Source organism: Dromaius novaehollandiae, chromosome 3 (genome assembly GCF_036370855.1).
Source record: "Dromaius novaehollandiae isolate bDroNov1 chromosome 3, bDroNov1.hap1, whole genome shotgun sequence".
NCBI classification, from domain to species: Eukaryota; Metazoa; Chordata; class Aves; order Casuariiformes; family Dromaiidae; genus Dromaius; species Dromaius novaehollandiae.
The window spans coordinates 48683607-48703947 of record NC_088100.1 but is presented as its reverse complement, the minus strand read 5'-3'; the positions used below and the strand labels follow the sequence as shown (position 1 = coordinate 48703947).

Sequence of the window (20341 nt, the reverse complement as noted above, 5' to 3'; positions counted from 1 at the left end):
TAAGAAAACTGGACATGCACAAGTCCACAGGACCTGACAGGATGGACCTGTGAGTGCTGAGGGAGCTGGCCCATGTCACTGTGAGACCACTCTTCGTTATCTTTGAAAGATTGTGGTGATTGGGAGAGGTGCCTGAGGACTGGAAGAGAGCAAATGTCACCCCTATCTTCAAGAAGGGCAAGAAGGAGGATCTGGGGAACTACAGGCGGTCAGCCTCACCTCAGTCCCTGGTGAGGTGATAAAGTAACTAATTCTGCATACTATTTCCAGGCACATTAAGGACAGAAAGATGATTGGGAGTAGTCAGCATGGATTTATGAAAGGGAAATCATGCTTAACCAACCTGATAGCCTTGTATGATAGGATGACTGGCTTTGTGGATGAGAGGAGGGCAGTGGATGTTGTTCACCTTGACTTACCTTGAATAAGACTTTTAACACTCTGATAACATCCTCATAGACAAGCTGATGAAGTATGGGGTAAATAAATAGTCAATGAGGTGGACTGAAAACTCCTTGAACTGCTCGGCTCAGAGGGCATCAGTGGCACAAAGTTCAGCTGGAGGCCAGTGACTAGTGGTGTTCCCCAGGGGTAGATACTGGGGCCAATACTGTTTAACATCTTCCTTAATGATCTGGATGACAGGCCCAAATGCACCCTCAGTGAGTTTGCAGATGATAGAAAACTAGGAGGAGTGGCTGATACACCAGATGATCACGTTGCCATTTGGACGGACCTTGACAGCCTGGAGAAATGGGCAGAGAGGAGCCTCAAGAAGTTCAACAAAGGGAAGTGCAAAGTCCTGTCCCAGGGGAGGAACAACCCCATGTACCAGTACATGCTGAGGGCCAACCAGCTGGAAAGCAGCTTTGCAGAAAAGGACCTGCGACTCCTGGTGGACAACAAGTTGACCACCAAGGGCCAGCAATGTGCCCTTGTGGCAAAGAAGGCCAACAGCCTCCTGGGCTGCATTAGGAACATCATCGCCAGCAGGTCGAGGGAGATGACCCTTCCCCTCTGCTCAACCCTGGTTAGGCCACATCTAGAGTGGTGGGTCCAGTGCTGGACTCCTTAGTACAAAAGGGAGCTACTCGAACAAATGCAGTGAAGGGCCACAGAGATATTAAAGAGACTGGAGCATCTGTCATATGAAGATAGGTTGAGAGAGCAGGGACTGCAGCCTGGAAAAGGGGAGGCTCAGGGGGATCCGATCAATCTTTTTAAATATCTGATCCTAGCACGTAAAAAAGATGGAGCCAGACTCTTCGCAGTGGTGCCCAGTGACAGGCTGAGAGGCAATGGGAACAAACTGAAACACAGGAAATCCCATCTGAACATAAGAAAACAATTCTTCACTGTGAGGGTAGTTGAAAGCTGGAACAGGTTGCCCAGAGAAGTTGTGGAGTCTCCATCCTTGGAGACATTCAAAACCTGACTGGACATGGCCCTGGGCAACCTGCTGTAGTTGACCCTGCTTGAGCAGGAAAGTTGGACCAGATGAGCTGCAGAAGTCCCTTTTAACCCCAACTGTTCTGTGATTCTGTGAATTCAGATGCAGAAAAACACTGGAGCAAACACTCTATGCAAGTATCTAGTGAAAAAAGTAAGTTGATGTTTGTGAGGCTTCTGAGTTTGTCTTTATGATATTCTTGGAAGCAAGCTGGGAAACATGGACTGGATGAAATTACTGCAAGGTGGATGCACAACACATTAGAGAAGTGTACTCAGACAACATTTCACTGACAGAATGGAAGGATTTATAGAGCTCTTCAGTCTGTTCTTGTTGAGATACAAGTCAATACTGTCATTAATGTCGTACTTGATGGGTAGGAAATATCTTATTAAATTTAAAGTTGAAACAAAATGAAGATAGGAGAGCAACCATGTCAAGGACAGGTTAAACGGTGTCAGCAACCTGCAGAAACAGTCTGAAAAAAAAAAGACAAGGACATGATTCCACGCTCAGTGCAGTTGTTTACTCCTGCCAAATACAGGATTAGAAACAACTGAATAGGAACCAATTCTGCTGAAAAACTCTGACCACAAGCTGAGCATTCTTGAGGTAGGGTATATTACTATAAAAAAGGCACAAAAGTTAATATCCTGTTCTACTCATCATAGGCCTCAACTAGAATACTGGTCTCATTTTAGATGGACCTGTGGAATTTCTTGTCACAAGACTGTGTGGATACTAAAAGTTCAAATGCATTTAAAAGGTAACCTGGAAAACTAAATGGAAGCAAATTACAAAGAACTATTCTGGCTCTAGGCACCTCCAAACAACAGATTTTCAGGGGCTCAATGAAGTCCTGGAAAAATATTGCTATGTTTGCTCTGTGCTTATCCCCTTTGCAAGCATCAGCTAAGTGAACTTTCAGGCTGATGATCCACTATGGCCTTTCTTATGTCCTGCCATGTCCCTACATTCAGTGAAAGCTGGAGGTGGCAAGAGCAGTGGTGAGGATGAGGTATGGGGATAAGGAGGCCTCGGGCTGTACTAGAAGATGCCAGTGGGTGCTAGGAGCTACTAAGTCAGTTCTAGAGGGCCTGTGATGAGAGATGGCTGGACAAACTGAACTGCTGGAGTGATGGTTTTCCTGATCGTCCAGCTTTTGTCTTGTTTATGCACCAGATTTTTGTCAGTGCAAGTCCTTCTCTATCTCTGCCCAACTCACTTCCTCCTTGTCACATCCCAGGCTCTGCCAACACCCTCTCTGAACATCACTATAATGCAGTAATACTGTTTTCGGTTTTGTTCCTGCACATGATTCTGAGGTCATCTGGTAATCTAGGCAGGCATCCAAGGCAGAATTTGGATTTATGTTTTAAAAATCTGGCTGACTTGAACAATAGATTACAGCGGTTGTGAAGGAGATGCCCTGTCTTGGCTAAGCTCTCATAAAGTTTTATATGATGGATTAAAAAATAATAAAAGAAAATGAAATAATATAAGAGGACATTATAGTAACAAAAGAGCAGAGCAATAGAGAAGATTCGGATGCCATACAAGAGCCAAGGGCAAAAATCCATCTTATTCTATGAGGTTAGTGCTGCTTTTTTGGTTTTAATCCTTTTGCTTTGGGGTATTTCACTCATAGCCTTTGCAGGGTGTGGAAACTGAACATTATACTTCGGTGGTTTAGTACAGCCTATCATCATGTTTGTTTCAATCAGTCAGTTCCTCACTGGGCTGAAAGCTTTGGGGATTTCTTTCACAGTAATTCCCCAGATCACATTCTTGGTCATTACAGTGCAGCTGATTGCCACTAAGCAGATAGTTCCTCCTTTTCATTCTTTGCTTTCAGCCTCATAATTCTGTGCTTATCTGCACTGAACTTCATTTGCATTTATTAGCTCTGTTGGTATTTAAAATATCTACTCTAAGACCTTCTTTATCTGCCTGTATTGTTTCTTATTATTTGTTGTCTCTCCCAATTTAACTTTAAATGCAAACTTGAAATGTTTGTTCCAAACGGTTGTCCAAATTCTTTGCATAAAAAATCGAGTGCTGATCTCTTCCTACTCTCTGTCCCGACTACCAAATTCTCTCTAGCTGAGAGGTTACCTTCTTCAATTTTACTTCTTCTCTTATTCTTCTTATAGGTCCAAGTAGTTCCAATCACTTGTTCTTGTTTTCCTTCCTTCCTGGTGGATGTGGCTTTCTGGTAGGGGACTTAGCAAGGTAGGACCACCTCTGTTTTCCTTACTGACACACTCACTCACTGTGCTGAATGCACACACCTTGCCCTCTCTGCATGGACCCCTGTTCATCAGGAAGAGCGTGGTGTCTCTGCTTTCACACTCCAATGCTGTGACAGGCTGATATATACCTTTTGAAGAAGGAAAAAGCATCCTGAATGTGCTAAGTTGAAAATTTTCACATGGTGCCATCATCTCTCCTTATGTCTTCTTTGATATCACAAATATCCGATATTTGGTTAGTGACTGAAAGCAGTCCCTTAGGATCTGGATAACCTACAGGAGAACAGGTTGGTTACAGCCAAAGCACTGAACCTGCTTCCAGTTTTTGGGCCTGGCATAGGCTTCCTCTGTGATTTCAGGCAAATAAAGCTCTCTCCTCTAGTCCCCTTGTGTAAAATAGAGAATATAATGCTTATTAGCAGAACTCCTTTGTTGTTGTTGTTGGACTTTTCTCACATTTTAAAGGATGTACTGCTCCCAAATAGAGCAGAACTAAGAAGTTGCAAATCCCAAAATGGTCATGGGACATGGTAGATCTGCAGTGCACACCAGCATAAATACAGCAGTATTCACCTACAAGTTGTGGCAGACAAGAACAGACTCTCTGGGAAGGGTTGAGCTCCAGAATGAGACTCCAAAATTTAGGTATTTACGTCTACATGTATCTAAATTTCTATTACAGTCAGTAGAGAGTAGCCAATACTCAAGTAGTCAAGGGAATTAAAGATGCAGTTAAGCTGAAAAATAGAGGCATGTGTGCATTTGGAGCACTGATTAGCTCCCTGGGAACCACTGACTAGAAACTCATTTCAGTTGCCTTCACATAGGCATCTACTGCCATTTGAAGCTAATACCTTAGGGTATTTTCCTTGCCTCCAGCTGCTTCGGTAGAAAGAAAAGGTTGAGCATAGGTCCTGTATGTTGTCTGCCAGCCCTATACAGATATTTTGGATACTTCAGAATATCTCATAAAAAGCTATGCCTGTGTATTGGGAACTGATTCAAGTCCCTGATCTCTGTTGAATATGAGATGAAAAACCACCATTTACATGGAGATCTCTATGTAAAGGCCTAAATTTAGATATTTCAAGTTGGTGCAGAATCCCATCTTCACTTCTTTTGCTTGTGTCGTGTTAACTGTCTTCTGCTGACATCTTTGAATGTTTTCTGTAAAATCTGAGGATAGCAAGTGCCTTCTAATTGTGAAGAAAAATTGGCTGGTGTTTCTCTGAAAATAAAGAAAATCTTTTAAGATTAAGAACTTTAAGAAGTTTTCTGTTTCACATCTGCTCTACTGACTAAAATTAATTGCGTGTGTATGATTTATAAATAGGAATCCATATCTCATCCTATTAGTTTCTCCCCTGCTGTATGCGGTAGGATTCACGTACACTGTGATACTCTCTCTTCTTTCCCAGCTCTGCAGAGGCTCACCTACCACTCTCATGCCGTAGCTGGAAAGGCTTAAGAGGCAGCCTCAACTAGCCTTGCTGTTCCCAACTGGGGCAGGCTTTTGTGGACAGCATGAGTTTGGACTGTTATGAAATGTTGTATAGGAGTGTGATCCAGCCAATAATATGGGCATGTTGAAATAAGTCATAAACTGCACTGGGCTTCAGACTACTTTTGGCCCAGGCTTATAAAGACGAGTTAGATGTAGACTGGCCACTGGACAGCCTTGAAGAGAGTGGCAGGGAGCAGTAAAACAGCCCATGCCTATAGTCATAACTTTTCAGTATCTCCCCTTCTCATTCCCATCAGAAATCTCATATTGTTTAGAGCTTGCTGATAATGTCAAATGTGAGAGCCTTCCTAAAGAGAGGTGCCGAAGGCCAGAGCCTCAGAGGGTATAGGGTTTCAGTGCTAATAGCTGAGCCTCATGGAAGTGCATATGGTGCCAATTCGTCAGGCAATGGTTATCATCAGTTCCTTTTATCTGAACCAAATAGTATGAACTGAAAGTATATTTTTAGGGCCTGACTGAAAGTTCAGAAAAGTCAAAAGAGCATTTCTACTGGCATTGCAAGGCTACAGCATTCTCAAGGGCACAGCACTGAGCAATCTAAAACTGTTCTTCTCATTCCTTCAATATTTTAAAACTTGGCAGAGTGTTACAGTAGTGGAAAGATACAAAAATACTCTGCAGTTTGTGTAAATCTAAAAACAAACTGAACAGCATACTGTCCCAGGTGTCTCCATACAGAGCCCTGAAAACACAGGAAATTACAAAATGCTATTTTCATTGCTGTTACCTGTAATATCTGTTTGTTGTGGCTCGTGCAGAAGGTACCAAACAGAAAAGAAAAAAAAAAAAAAACCAAACAAATGAAAAGACTTATAGTCTCTTTCCCTTCATTTTTGTGAGAAGAAAATTATAGTTCACGCAGAAGAAAAATGTGGAAAAGTATGAGAGATTTATCTTTGGCAGGGGAAATAGATACAAAGTCTTGAAATAGTGTTGTAATTTCTGTTGCAAACATTTTGAAAACTGTTTTCTGAAACTCTGTGAATTGTATTTTACCTCACTTGAACTTTTAGCTCTGGAAAGACAAGCCACAAGTATATACTTATTGTGCTAAAGGATACTGTCAGCGAGTGTTAGAGACCAAATTTAAGCTCTATCAATGACAAGTGTTAAAAGATCTACCATAATTTTATAAATAAATATTTTATTAATCGCTTCTTTTGAACTCTTTCTGCCAGTGTGAGCATTTCACTGTTGCTTGTTCATCTTCCAGGATCAATAGGATTTTGCCACTTCATGTTGCCACTTAATGAATATCCTAAAAAACTGGTGATGCCTGCACTCTTTTCTCGCTTTCTTCCAGTGGTGTAATATTAGTCTGTGGCTTTTCTTTTTTTTTTTTTTTCTTTTTTTTTTTTTTTTGGTATGAGGTGCTCAGTTTGCAGTAAGTTTTAAGCAACAATGTTCTGTGGCTTGTGCATTAGAAAGACCATCTGTTAACTGTGGAGGGCTTCAATGGCTGTTAAATGACTGGTTAATGTGTCAGGGAACTGGACTTGAAAAAAAACCATGGCACTTCCTTGATTCTGGAACCAGACAAGTCTGTACTAGTTCATTTAGATTAGACGACTGACTCACCATATTTGCTTTCATTTTTCACTTAATGCAATCTGGATAATAAGAATCATCAGCATAGTGAAAAATAAATTAATTTCCTACATTATTATAATGTTAATGATACTTCTCATAATTCTTTTCTTGCCAATGACTTTCCTTGTAGGGTTATTTCATTATAATAAAACAGTTTATTAAGCTATTCCACTGTATTTTTATCTGCATGTAATTTATCATGGATGTTAGTGTATTGTGCAACACATCAATATCTGTGAGTATATTTAGTTTATTTAACATTTTGCACATTCCTTTTATTCTTTTATTGGAGATGTCCACAACCTTTCTAATGTTATATTTCAGATTACTTCATTATTATTCTTTGTACAGTCAAATGGAACAGTTACAGTTGATTGTGAGTTCGTGGTTGCCTCAAGCTATTGATGGCTATGTCTGCACACATGCAAATCTTCATGAAAATATAAATTAACTGTAAAGTGAGATCCCTGGGAGAGTCTTCTAGGCCAGGCCACTGCTTTATTTCTTGCACTTTCCTCCTAAGTGTCTTGGCTGAGCCACAGCAAAAAACCTTTTGTACCTGGGATTTCCCACGTCCTTCCTTCATCCCCCAGGCACCTGTCTATGCCAGTGATCTGGACCTGTGCCTGCTCTCTTTGGCTGCTGGCAGGTCTTGGGTCTATTGGCTTCATCCTCAGCTGAGTGCCCAGCAATGGAAACCTTACGGATATGCTCTGGTCGTTCCTGTGGCCTCGTTCTGCAAAAGACTGGCATTTAAAATTCATGCTTCCAGGCAGGCTTGTCAACAAGGCAAACTGGAAAAGAGCATAGAAAAGAGGTAATTTCCTCACGTTTTATGAGCGGGGTGGGGAGACAGGTGTTTGGAGATGAATGGGTCCAACTTGGGGATCTCCTCAAGCGGAGTATGAAGAAGACGGGAAGGTGTGCATTATTTCTCCTCATCCAGCACTGCAGACCCAAAATATCCAGGCTAATTCTGCAGTCAAGATTTCAAAAAGAAGTTCATCCTTTCTGCATCAAGTCATGATAACAAGGAAAATACTATTGATTTTGGAAAAATAGTTAACCAGAAAAAAACTCTTTTACAGAAAGCATAAAGTCCACTAAAAAAAAGTGATGTGAAAGGTAGAAAAGAAAACTTAAATGCTAGCTTCAGGACCCATAACTGTCATTTATAATTTGGTTATCTCAATGTACCTGTTATCTCAGTTCTGGATTCTGGATTAAATATCAGCAATATTCATGTCATCTCCTGCCTATGAAACCTGCTTGACAGTTTGCACAAAATGCCAGTAATTAATTTTCAGAGACACATCAACCTTTACGAAAAAGGCACTTTAAATTTATACCATATCATAGTATTTGACAATGGGCCATCTCTTGTCTCAATTACAATCTGGTGAAGCAGGCTGCGTTTCTTGACAAATGTAAGTCAGTATGTACATAATTTCATTTCCTCTTGCTATTGGAACTCATTTTATCCTGGATATGTGGAATTAAACTCAGTTCTCGGTGCTAATGAGCTTTGAAAACTTCATTGATCTGAATCCATGGAATGTTTGAATTTATGTCAGGGAGCTCTAAGATCTATGAAACTTCCCTGCACCTCTGGCATCTTTTAAATGGGCTCATAGAGAGTCTAGAGTGGGAGAAGAATGATTAGTCTGTGTGCAAACTGAAGCAGCCTCTGTGTTTGCTTGAGACCAGATTAACTCAGGAGAAGTGGGAGTGTATTCCTAGGATTTCAATAAGACTAACTGAACTCTGAGTTGCTGCTCATCTTTCCTTGTGAACTTCAGGCACTACAGGGAGCGCTATGAGTATCTGATTGTACATCTGGAATACTAGAGATACCTTCTTCTTTTTTTTTTTTTAAAACACAAGCTTTGTTTTGTTCCTTGCATTCTGGACTTTTTGGTTTTATACGTCTTGGAATACACTATTCTTCCTAACACAAGCACAAATGCTTTTGAAAAGGATAAGGCAATGCAACGGGGAGTAAACTAAATGGTAAAACCCTAAAGCAGATGGAGAAGATGGTACGTGTATCAGTATGCTTCCCCCCTCGGCTGTGACTGTGGCTAACCAAGGAATGCTGATATCCACTGATGAGCTGGGATCTGGCCAGGAGCAGCTTGATTGTGTTGCTAAAATGGACTCAATGTACTTCTGTAGTTCATCTCTGAACAATACACCTGGATGATATGAAGGCTCATGAATGTAACTTGACCAAACTCAGACTAGAAAGTCCCAAGCTGCCACTGACCAACCTAGCTCAGGTATTGGAAACTATATGGACCTGCCAGAGTGCAAGTGGGCTGATGATAATTGGTGCTGTCAGGCCTTGGCGCTGGCCTTGGAGTGGCAATACTGTCCTAATAGAGGTGTGCCTTGGCTGAGACCTGCACTCCCTGTGTGGTGATGCTCTGTGCAAGGTGGAGGAACTGACTTGGGTTCCCACCAGCCCAGGGGTTCGGAGCTATCCTGCGCTTGCCTGTAGTGTTCTGCTAAAGGCTTTTGGCTTCCAGGGCTAAACAACCACTGCAGGGAGAAATGGGACATCTAATCAGCTTAGCTGCTAGAAAAGCATTACAAATTTGAGTAGCTGCTAATGTAAAATAGATCTGATAGTAGAGCAACAAATTTCTCATCATATGCATTTGGGTAAATAATTCCTTCCCTTTAGGTGGAAGAGTTAACAGTCAGCAGCTATACTACCGCCTCACTGCATATCTAGCTATGGTGATGCATCATGAAGCCTCCTACTGCAATAAGTCATTCTGGCAGTGGGATGCAAGAGGCAAAAATACCTGTTTACCCAGCTAGAACTGCTGCTGATTCGGACATCATCATTTATGTCTTGTGACTGACAGTAGTATTTGACACTGTGTTCTTTTCATAAGGGTTAGGTGTGTGCAAGTAAGGAAAATTCCCTCCATTGGAAGAGAATAGGCTAAGACCCAAACTTCTCTGGGCAAGATATGTCCTCAGATCTCTTAGCAGGGGAAGCTTTAAATGCTTCGTCATGGTTACAAGTGCTGTTTGAAAAAAATTGCTTTTTTGACAAAAAAAGGATGAAATAATGAAAAAGTCATCTGATTTTTTAAATAGCCTTGTTCATCAGATATGGTTCATGAATCCTATTTTGATGAAATGGGAATTTTATAATCAGAGCAGGAAATGTATATCAGATGTTTTTTATAAATTTGCAATGTGTCTGAATGATAGTTCAATAAATAAAAACAAGAAAAAGTCACATGAGGCCACAAACAGCAATGGAAAGAGCCTTCAGATGTCCTACAAAGAGTCAGTGCATTCCCAGGGAAAGAATGGGGAAGTGGAGGCCAGGACAGGGGATCCAGCCCTCATGTGTCCCCTGGCATGGCAGACGAGGTGGAGGCAAAGCACTTCTCTATGACATGGTTCCTCTGACCTGTTCCTGCATTAGAGCAGAAGCTCTTGGTGGGAGCTTCTTGTCTGAATGGTGCCTGGTGCAATGGAGCCCTGGTGGGTCAACTACCTCTACACACAAAGAGAGAATTAGGTTTTTTTTTTTTCACTCTCCAGTATATCTCAGTGCAACCTCCATATTTTTTTCCTGTGCTTTTTCCAAGATAACCGCTGCTTCTCAACATCCTCAGCATAGAAGTTTCCAGTTTGGGCACTGTAAACTTTAAAATAATTAGTCAATTTCAGGTCATTTTCAGACTTCTTAAACACTTTATTTTTTTCTGTAACAGCAAGGCATATAGTTCTGCTAAAAAAACCTATCTGCTCTCTTCCTGTAACCTATTTGTTAACCATGTTTTGGTGACTGACTTTTGGGCACAATCCCAAGAATTTTTCAGGCAGTCTTTAATAACCACTAATATGTCTGCATACAAAACCAGATGATTATTATTCATGGGTGGGATTATGCAGAATTAAACTTTCCAAAACTGCAATGAGCACATTCAGCTAGACATGAAAGTAAGCTGAATTTCCATTTGGTTTGCTTCTTGCTGAGCCTTCAAATTATAAAGTGAAGCAAAGCCAAAAGATTAATACAATGAAAACAAAGATTGGGAAATTAAATGACACGATGCAATTTTCTGCCTCATTGGGCTGGCACCAATAATATGCAAAGGAAAGCCTGCTTAGTGTTGTTTAGCTGCTGTATAAATGCGGGACAATCAGTCTCCTTCTCAAGGGAAGGTATTTTCTTGAATCATATAGCCATTGACTCTTCCAATTACCAGACACCCCATGCACAGCTTGAGGCCTATCTTTTTTTTTTTCATTATTTTTCTGCTCTACTTTGCCATATTACTGCTATTAGAGTTTACACAGGTACATGATTTTTCATTATCTCTAAATTTTAGTGATAGATAAGGGGAACACACTGAAAAGAAAGAAGGGAAACCCTGAAGCCTGCTGCCACCTCTATAGTTAAATATTAATATTTCAGAAAATGTTACTTTGTGGAGCCTATAATGTAATCATCTCTTTCAGTGAACTTTTAATGCATTACATATTCAGGTTGCTGTTGGGGTATTAGTGGAAATATATCATTCCTTATAACTGTCTGGGAGGAAGCATTGTCCCCTAGTCCTCTTTTTTGGGTGATTTACTTATTAGAAATTAAGTTCTTGTCCTTTTAAAGGTTTGAGCGCTATCTGCATTTCTATTACATACCTATGAACTCAAGGCCTGCTTACTCCCATCAAGTCTAGTTTGCTTTGCCACTGAGTCTGCAAGACCTGGGACCATAAGAGGAAGCCTTCGTTAACTATGGATACTATAGCGTCCTTGCAGGAAGAGACCCAAACACATTCGTGGCTCCATGCCATCCTGGTGTGTTCTTGTTTGCTGTGCCCAAGCTATTGGCTGATGGCTAACTTTTCACATGATGCAACATATCTGAATAATAAACCCTGGACTGCGATTCAGAAAGGCTAGTGTCGGACCCAGTTTGAGTACTGACATGGTGCGTGACCCCAAGTAAGTTACTTTTGCCTTTGTTTTATCTTCTGTTCTTGTTTGTTTGGCAGCTTTAAACTGTAAATTCTGAAGTCTGGGAAATGCCTTGCAACTGGTTGGGTTGTAGAGCACCTCTGGGTACAAACCCTTTCTTCTATACCTGGTTTTGTCACTTTTTTTGCACCTCTCAGGAAATGATAAAAGGGTTATGGGAGAAAAAAAAACACTTAAGTTTTTCATGGTGCCTATAGCCTGTGGGGGCAGAATGAGGCATGGCTGAATAAACATCATATTGGTAGCCTCTAACTACCGAGTGCTTGAATCTACACTCTTAATTTTCACTGCTAATTTTCACTACTAATTTCCTGTTTTTAAAAGGGACAATGATATTTTTCTATGTGCAGGTGCAGCATTTGCTCGTGGGTATCAGCAGACTTTGCAGACTTTCAGGGCATGTGACAGGAGGCCCATCAGTCACAAGAGGGAAGCACATAGTGCCAGGAAGCTGTACAGGTACATCAGCATAAGTGGCTTCTCATAGATTAGCCAAATCAGTGGGTTCAGGGAATTCTTTTTGGGATGCCTGTGATTAAGAACTGTTTACTACAGGTGAGGTAGAAAACCGTGTAAACTGCTCAGGCTTGCAAGTTATTAAACATGGTTAAAATAACAGAAGCAATCAAATGTGTATATCTGATTAGCCCAAATCATGAACTGTATACTGGTCTATATTATAGAAGAACCTGAAATATTCTCCTTTTCTTGCTACTGTACCTTACTGCCTGGATATGGCATTATGACACTGAAGTTTCTTCGGAAAGGTTCCAGCAGCCTGACATTTTAGAGTAAAATTTTCATTATCTTTGGTTCATCATGTTGTATTAGTGATTTGCACCTCTGGGCCTCACATCTTTTCTTAGATAGGATGCTTCTTGTTCTTGTAGCATCGTGCTGGTAAAGCTCCACAACTTGGTCTTTGTAGTGTAATAAACTGAGGTAAGGATTTCAGTTCCTCTTCATTTGTCTGGGGTAATATCTGCTTAGTTATTTAAATCTGTGTTTTCAGCCGTTCCACTGGACTGCAGCTGATACAAACTGCTTGTTGCGTGTATGAAATACTGTCCTTTGCAAATCTTCAGAATTCCTTGGACACATATTGCAAGTCATTATTCCAAATTAGCTTGCTGTAAATACCGTGCCTGGTGAATATTATTATGGTCTGACTCACTGCAGAGCTCTATAATGTGTTTCTGAGCTGAGTTACTTTGAGAAAACGGCAGTAATAATCAAGCATCAGCAGGCAGTAGTTTTGGCTATGTTCAAATAAACCAGGTACCAATTGCTGCCAGGTCTCCATTAGGTGCATCATGAACTGTTGTTGCTTCCTTGCTGTTTTTTTCCAATACTTTACATAAATACAGCAACCTACGAGAATTTCTTTTACCCGTGAAGTCTTTTCTGGAGAATTCCTATGCTCTTGTTTGCCTTTCATACAGTACCACAACTCAGCATCCTTCATGGGCTTTCTCAAAATGTCTGAAAGAAATATTCTTTGGAATCACTTTTTTTTCCAATCCCTTTGGGCTAGTTCACATACCACAGGCAGATTCTGCATTCTTGTTAATCCAAACATCTCTGATAGCAAGGGAAGCTGATGCTTCAGTGCCTGACATGCAGGCCTCATTAGCTATATTAAAAACAATCAGTAATATCAATAGACTGTACTTCTCTCCCCCTTTCTGTTGGCAAAGTCGTAAATATGAATGAACATCAGTGTTGTGCTTCTGCCCCTTCTCTTTTCTATGCCATCGTACTATTACATGAGAGAAGACCTGCTACAGGATTTTCTCTCCTGTTTTTTGTTTTCACTTTTAATTCTTTCCTTGATGGCTTCAGATCACATGATGAAGCCTCAATTGTGCAGATTTGTCCAGTTCATTTGTGGAGGTTGGTGCTTTAAAGCTTTATCATTTTCTCCCTTTTAGGATTAGATAAGATCACTTCCCTTCTCATTCTCCCATCTCCTTTTCTAAGACATGCAATGCTTGTTCTGCTCTCTGTTTTTTATTTTAACTCAGGTTTAGGCTTCATGTCCTGCACCTTGTAATTACCCTGAAGTTCTTTTTGGTTTTGCTCCTCTCTGCTCCTGCTATAGCCTAGGCAGCTTGAGTCTGCCTGTCTAACGTATAGAAATGCTTTCTTTTTGACACAGTAATGGAAGTAATGACCTTTCTGTTTCCCCTGGCAGATCAGAGTAGATGGTATCCGTTCCTATTATACTGAACACAGTCTTTGTGGGATCCTTGTAAATTATGCGTGTGTGTTGGGAGAAGCTGTGGTACAATTTTCCCTGTTTTAGCTGTGTGTGGGTCTCAAGGGCCTGTGCACATTCAGAGCAACTCAGCATGTGCTTGTTTTTCCCTTACTTGCAGCAATCAAGCTAACCCATTCTGATGCCTCCTCCACCTTTCCAATTACACCTAATTACGCCGTATGCTGGAGCTGCTCACCCACTTTGTCCTTAATGTTACTGGCAGCCATTGCTCTGTATGCACCACTGACACTGCATTCGGAGACTGCTTGAGTTCTTCAGTGTCCTAGCAGACATCCCATGCCTTCCAACATGTCAGGAACTCTCTTAATTTCCTCTGCCTTGAGCTGTCCTTGCATGGATTCCACTGTATATTTTCAAGACTAATGATTTTTGTAGCTTTCCATCTCACTGCTAATTTTTTTTCTTTTTTTCCCTGTTGTGCTTATTGGATTGAAAGCTAGATTTTTGATGGTCTGTCTTTAACACTGTATTTCCCTGCTCTGTGCCTGCAAATGCACCCTGTATCCTGCTGGCGTCATTCTCATTCACACAGTGTTTGGTCTGGAGGTGACTGGGCTTTTCTTTTATTGTCTTTCCGGGATGCGGTTACTAGTGCCTTGCTGTAAGCTTTTAGGGTTGGTAGCACCTTTCCTGTATCTGTTAGGGTGTCTTTTTATCTATACCTCCTTACTATCTCTTTCCTTACTCTGTTTTGTAGCCTTATAGTCACGCTGCTTTGAAGGCAAGTGTGGGCTAGGATGGACTAGTTTTGTTGTGCTTTTGCCCATCCCCAGGCTGCCTTCAGTATTGCAGGCAAGTGATACTGCCCCTAGAAACAGTGGAAAACCTATTAGCTTTCCAAAAAAGTGATAACTACAGGCCTCTTTCTCTCTAGTGAGAGGCCACTCAGTATTCCTCAGGCTGACCCAAATGAATACAGCTCTTGCAATGGTCTCAAGATCATGTTGACTTGTCAGCTATGTCTTCTTGAAGGAGTTTCTTTGTTATCAACTTTCTACTCACTTAATAGCATGTGAACCAGAGCCTGCTGTTGGATGGCAGCTCTCAGTTCATATTAGTCTTACTAGTTTTGTATGGAGAACTACCCATTTTTGCAGTTGGTACTGTCATTGCTGTCAAATGTACTGACATATGTCAGTACATATGTCAAACTTGTAAAAGCCCCCCACCACCCAAGCAAACCAACCCCAGGAACAGAGCAGCATGGACATTTTCAATATCAGTGCTTCTGGTAGATAAAATGTTACATGTTAGTCAGACTTCATAATATCACTCTGTAAATTTAGATTACATAGCTGTATATGAGGATCTTGAGCTACTGTTGCCCAAGGAAACCGAAAGTGCAAAAGGCTGAGTCTTTTCCTCTAGCCTTCTTCTCAATGTTTTGTGGATAGCATAAGACTGAGATCACAAATATTTGCTCATCTGCCCTAACTGTAAATCCATTTGCCCAGGCTAGAGAAGCCTCACATTTACCTTATGATTCCTTACAACTACTCTTCACTACTCTTGCTTTTAAGAGCCTCTGAGACTGGTTTCTCTACTAAGCAAATAGTTTATTTTGTTAAAAGAGCTGTTAAAATGCTGGGCATAGGAAAGGTGGGAGTTTTTATGTTTAAATTGCTGACTTTCTAGCCACTGTGGCTCTGATCATTACGATTTTGAACAAACCAAAAGTCACTTTTCTTCATAAATTGACACATAATTAAGCAATAAATTGATTTAGTTCTGCCAATTAAAAAGGCAGGTCTGAAGTTTTATGGGGGGTCAGTGGAGAGGCACTGTGGCTCATGTCATTAGTTTTCCTACAGATATAAGTAACTAGTCTAGCATGTGTTTTCCATTAGTGTCTACAATAAAGGCTTTATATGGGCACATTCTCCACTAGTAAAAGTCACTCATGGCCAGCTATGTAAAGGGGGATAGGGCTTAGCTTTACAAGGACTAGTCTTGTTATCTCAGTAACTAGAAGCTATCTGCCCTAAATTAGGCCATGTAGGCATGGGGAGCCATAGGCACTAACAACTGAGAATGGAGAAAGATGAGAGAAGAGAGGCCTAAGATACTACGGATGCAGTACTGAAAACGTTCCCCTCTTCATTTTGGATTAGCAGTCATAAACATGTTCCTGAAAATAGGGTACTCAGTTTCTTCTTAAAATTATTGTTTTGGTCTTGCTCTCAGTTCTCCTTCCTTTGAACCCAAGATCCCCCTGATGAGCTCCCTTATCCACTCTGGAGCAGAAATGTGGAAGGATGTGTTATGTGTGAATTGCCTAAGGGCATGTTAAATGTGGGTTTCCCTCCATCTCTCTCCTGTTGAAGATATTTGCCTTTTTTTTTCTTTTCTAATCTCTCTAGCCCAGTGTTGAGAATGTACACATGACTCATTCCTCCAGGTGAAAGAAAATGAGGATATGAATTTGATCTCCAAGATCTGAACATGCCTACAGGATGCAGCCTTTCAAGAGGGCTTGGGACTTTTGCTGGAGAAGAGGTTTCAATCAGCTCAGTGACACTGGAATTTATGTGTTTGGATAAGTGAAATAGAAATACTTGTGGTTTGGGAATTGTGTAGTCAGGATCTGACAACAGCTGGAAGAACTACCTTTTAGATTAGGTCACCTAAAAATTCAGTGAGGTTACCCAGATGCCTCTGTAGATGTAACCTCTTGTCTTACCTTTCCCCTTGGCTAGATTGTCCCAGCCAAAACGATGCCTACTAGCATTTCGGTCTCCCTCAAAGTCTTGCTCTGGTTGGTGATCTGTGCAAGACTGTGTTGTACTGTAGCTAGTTGCCTACCAGTCAATTGCTTGTGCTCAGATAAACAGCTGAGTGGAGCAACAACCACTTCAGACTCCTGCAATCAGAGTTCATTACAGGTTAGAGCAAGTATGACTGATTAAGAAGTGCAGGCAATGGCTAGCACAACTGAGTCCTTTGTCTGAAGCAGCCAGGAAATGCTGCTATTTACTCGCCTGTATAGTTCTCTTTTGAACATCTTCTGTTCTCTCTGTCTCTCTCTCCCTTAAAATAAACCCAGAATCCCATACTTTCTTCTGAACCATAACTGGCTACACTTTATTATTGACAAATGTCATTCTTGCATACAGAGGCAATTAATAACACCCAGGTGGTACCTGAAAGATTTCATATGAATTCCCTGACAGCGATTCATTCTACATTTACCTATTTAAACAGCTACAAAGAACTTAGTATTGAGAGTATGGAGAATTTCTTTTTCATGTATCTTCTCCATTCCTTATGGGAAAAGTGCATCAGCTGTTTTCCAAATTGTGATCTCTCTGTGAGTTGGAAATATTGATCAACTGAGAGTGGTAACTGAAGATTTGCATTGCTCCTTATGCCATGTCCTGCAGGACACCAGTAAAAATAGATAAATAAATAAATGGAACGAGAGGTTTCCATAAAACAAGGTTTTGTTTTGCTTATGTTTCAGAGCTGATCCTAACAAAGTTTGTTCTGTCTACAGCAGATAGTCAGTGCTTATCAGCAAGCATTTTAGCTAGACATATTTAGCTGTGCATTTCAAATGTCTGAACGCAGTATCTTGGTCTGAAATCATCATATTTTTAAAAATTTGAGTGCTAGAGTTCCAGGTGGAAAAAACTTCCATACCGAGATACCTTCATTTTTTTTTATCTTCTGCCTCGGGACGTATAGAGAAGCAATTCTGCATGGGTTATGACTGGATAATTCTTTTGCTCAATTAATTTTGTCATTTGAAGTATCATTGCATCTCTTTAGCTGATTCCAATACCTTATAGCGAGTATGAATGTGGTGAAGCTGCACATCTTCAGTGATGTCATTTGATTGTTAAACATTTCTAATTCACTAGGTGAAATGTCTGATTGTACTTTCCTGAAGTCAAAGCAGACCCTAGTGGATGAGAGGCATTCATGAAAACAGCAGTGCAAGCTGGAGAGAAGTTTCTGATTGCAGGATAGGAATGTTGAGGAGCTTTAAAATTATCTTTATTGTAGCTGGAAAACAATAAAGAAATTGTTTAGGAGATCATGTCCATTTTAACTACAGACATGGCTTTATCTTCAAGGACCAAGGCAGCCTAAATTTATATGCAAAGATATTCAGTAATTACTCTGGATGTAAATATGCTATGGGGCTTCTGACAAACAGTGACACAGGCTTGTGCATGTTCTTCACTTCCCTAGGGCAACTATAATAATAAAAACCTGTATCACTCACTTTGCCCAAAGCTTTTTTTTTTTTTCTTTTTTTTTAAGGTGAAAAAAAATAACAAACAGGGTAACCCTGTCCTGAATCTTAATGGTTTTCTGATGAGGTAAACAATGACTCTTAATTAGAAGCTAAAATTTTTAATTAAGATGATTCTTCAGTAATTATCTCAGTTGTCTGCTTCACTGGATTTTAATGAAAAAGATTGATTAGGTATAAAACCAGTAGCATAATTAAACATTAAGGGTCTACATTGGTTATTGAGGTGAAAGCAATGTGATTAACTTCAAAGTGCATTTTTCAACAAACGATGTGAGACAGTGAAGCCCACTTCAGGTGCCAGGCTAGTCTATCCCAGCTTACACCCTCTCTCCCTGCTTGCCCATGATTCACAAAGTCAACATGCAGGAACATCATTTTTAGGTAATAGTTATGTTGAGAGACAGATTATAATGGCTCTCCTCTAAGTAAGGCAGTCAGAGTGGTTGTGCTTTCCATGTGTCAGGGGTCTTAGTAAATAGACTGGAGCTTGTTGCACAAGATTTCAGATCCAAGAATAATTTTTTTTTGTTCTTATGAAAGGTGTGAAATCATTAGTTCAGCATATTTATTTTTACGTGAGCGTGGAACACCCTATAGGAAATGACTGGAGAAAGATACTTCTTGGTTTGTATTATTTTACAAGACAGTGCCAATCAAAAATCTCATTTCTGCCTCTAACTCTCAACAAGTAGCCCCTCGCTTTATGAACAGTATCACTGAAAACATGAGTAAAAGCTTACCTAAGTGCAAAATTTGTTCTGAAGAACAAATGGCTGCTGCACTTATGAGTGATTTTATAGTCCTATTAGACAAAGAAAAATTGCATTTAGCTAATCACGATTAAACCTTGTAGCTTAGTGTCACTGTGGTAGTGGGCAAACTAGGGACGTGTTGACATCACAGCTAAAAATAAAGATGTCTGCACTGAGAAAACTGATCTTACGGACATTCTGACCTCAGACTTTCAAAATTCAGCTGTAGTTCTAATCTCAGGGAAAAAGCAGAAACAATGGGCATATATGGAAGGCAGTTGTTTGTTTGCTTTCCTCTTCGCTTTAGGGTGCAGGATTCACAAGATGTATCTGGAATTCAGGGACTTTCCCAAAGCCTTTGTTATGTATTGGTCTTTACTGGGAATTGTGCAACAGTATTATGTTTCTTGCCAGTTGCCAGTAAAAGGAAATGTGGTAGAAGTGCCAAAAAGATCTCTATATTCAGTCTATTCAGTGAAAGACTACCTTGAATTGATTCATATTCTGGTTCATGTTCCTCAGTGTGAAGTCAAAGGATGTTTTTCTACAATTGCACCAGTGCACTAGAGAAGAGACTTTGAACCACAGGATTAATTCTCTCTTTTTTTCACTGCATCAGCCCACATCAATTATTGTTCACTGTAATTTTTTTTTCAAGTTTCTCAGCTAACAAAGAAGCCAGTAGATTACTTTTCACGCTTTCCCCATTAATTATTGGAATATTTCCCTCAGTGCTAGACAGTCTGAGTTAATCATCAGTCACATTAGCAGGCGGGGTACCACTTCTTTCTGTTGATTGCACTGACCATCAGAGCTAATGTGAAAAGAGCATGATGAAAGAGCTTGTGTTTTTATGACTTCTTGCACTTAGTCTTCTATGACATACAGTAATAGTCAAAGCCATCTCCTCAATCACATGGTTCTAACTAGGCAGGCAATAGTTTGCGTAATAGAAATTCTTCTTTGTCCACTCTGTTCTCCACCCTTGAAAATGCAGCTTTATAGGATTTTGTTAGATTCTGTGTCTCTGTAATGTTCCCAAGTGGAGAAGAACCTGAAAAAATGCCTGGCTATCTATCTTACTCGTATGGAAACAACGGGAAATCCTGCAAGGACAATTCTTTGTCTTAATCACCAAATAGCATAACAAATAAATCTCACCTACTTCCATGGCTTTCCCTGTTGCAGTGGGATCCTTTTCAGGGAATCATATATGC

General features: G+C 40.4%; 1 long non-coding RNA gene across 1 annotated transcript; it reads left to right on the top strand.

Moving 5' to 3' along the window:
• Window positions 1-9851: 9851 nt before the first annotated feature.
• On the top strand, window positions 9852-18332 carry LOC135327850 (uncharacterized). The gene is made up of 3 exons (XR_010388312.1): window positions 9852-11797; window positions 12181-12289; window positions 16472-18332. It is a non-coding gene; the product is annotated as an uncharacterized LOC135327850 (long non-coding RNA).
• Window positions 18333-20341: the final 2009 nt, after the last annotated feature.